The 1,820-nt window shown below is 28.9% G+C and overlaps 1 long non-coding RNA gene across 1 annotated transcript; it reads right to left on the bottom strand.

Annotated features, from left to right (window-relative positions):
• Positions 1-463: 463 nt before the first annotated feature.
• LOC142241295 (uncharacterized) lies at positions 464-1,418 on the bottom strand. Its single transcript, XR_012723563.1, has 4 exons — positions 1,318-1,418; positions 1,102-1,252; positions 767-1,006; positions 464-704 (listed from the first exon to the last, which is right to left on the bottom strand). It is a non-coding gene; the product is annotated as an uncharacterized LOC142241295 (long non-coding RNA).
• Between the last annotated feature and the right edge of the window lie 402 nt (positions 1,419-1,820).

Here is a 1,820-nt window from a genome sequence, read left to right as displayed (position 1 = left end):
AACATTGGTCCATATCGGTCCATAAATTTATATAGCCCCCATATAAGCCGATCCCCACACACAAAAAAAAATTTTTTGATTTCAATCACGAAAATCGCGGATTCAATCATTTTTTTAATTGAAATGTCTTCAATCACGAAAATGATAGTATCAATCACCCATTTTGATTGAAAACCAACACGATTTTCAATTAAAAATTTAATTGACTTTTGTCACGGAATCAATTAATTGTGTGATTGAATCAATTAAAAACGTGATTGATTTTTAACATAAAATTCAATCACAGTTTTAATTGAATCAATTAAAATTTTAATTAATTTCGCGACAAAAATCAATCAACTATTTGATTCATTCAATTAAATAATTAATTGAAATTGGCTATAAATTTCGATCAAAAAATTTATATATTGCGACCCCAAAATCGTATTTAGTTTTATTTGAAATAAAAGAAAATATGTGTTTCTTATAAAACATATTCAATATTTTATTATTTTTTGAATTATGCAATAGACAAATAAATTTGGTTCTTGTTATTTGTGTTTTGTTCTAACATAACTTACTAATACAATTACTATCAATAACAACTATAGGGTGAAAAAATAAATTATATAAATCATTATCTTCCTTATAATAATAACCATGTTAGCATGTTCCTTCTAATATGTAGATGCGCCTAGATTTCCAATAATTCAGCAGCCTGTAAGCTAAATTAGAATAATTTGAATTTAATTTTGTTCAAATAAAAATTAATTTTGTTAAACATTACCTGCATAGAATAACAAGTTCAATTCTTAGTTCCAGGTTACAGATTTATAATCTTCTTTTGTAGTTGTAGTCTTTTAGCATAAAAAGGTGTATTAAGGAGCTCGGTAATTTAATTTTAGTAACAATTCCTTTCCAAAATCCACACATTGAAATCGTCTATTAAAATTTGAACCAATGAAAGACAAAAATGATGGGAAAACAGTGTAGTATTTGGTATTATATTGATGATACTTTGTAAATTCTGGAAATAGAAAAAAATATAAATGGAAAATACATATTTTTATTATTTTCGGATATTTTTCATGTTTTTAAATCCAAAAGAAAGAACTTTTTTACCATTACATAATTCAGCTCATTAGTTTATATATCAGATATACTGCTCTCTACTTGGGTTCAAACTGAAAAAGGCAGGTAAAGCAAAAATTCAATTTAATGCCAACGCCACTTCCCAACTTCAAGGTGAATCTTCCAACAAACCCATACCGCTCTTGGTTTTAAGAAAACTAAGAGTGAAAAAAATTTATAATTTTAAAAGATCAAGACGGTACCCACTTTTTTGTTGCAAACATATTCTTATATATTTGATAAAATGATGGAGTTGATGGTCAAGTGATTGGTCAATTTCACAAAATAAAATTGGTCGCTAAAAGAAATGAATAAAAAACAAGTACATACGGCCGCAAGTTCGGCCAGGCCGAATCTTATGTACCCACCACCATGGATTGCGTAGAAACTTCTACGAAAGACTGTGATTTAGTCCATACATGGTATATATTAGACAAAAAAGTTATGTATAGTTAAGTCTACAAATAAATATGGGGGTCGCTTATTTGGGAGCTATATACAATTATGAACTTGATATGGACCAATTTTTGTGTAATTGGGGATCGATTTATCTAAGGGCCATATATAACTATAGACCGATATGGACCTAGTTAGGCATGGTTGTTAACGACCATATACTAGCACAATGTACCAAATTTCAACTCACTCGGATGAAATTTGCTCCTCCAAGAGGTTCCAAAACCAAATCTCGGGATCGGTTTATATGGGGC

Source organism: Haematobia irritans, chromosome 5 (genome assembly GCF_050003625.1).
Source record: "Haematobia irritans isolate KBUSLIRL chromosome 5, ASM5000362v1, whole genome shotgun sequence".
NCBI lineage: Eukaryota > Metazoa > Arthropoda > Insecta > Diptera > Muscidae > Haematobia > Haematobia irritans.
The sequence above is the reverse complement of the archived record's forward strand: the minus strand, read 5'-3'. Positions and strand labels throughout refer to the sequence as shown.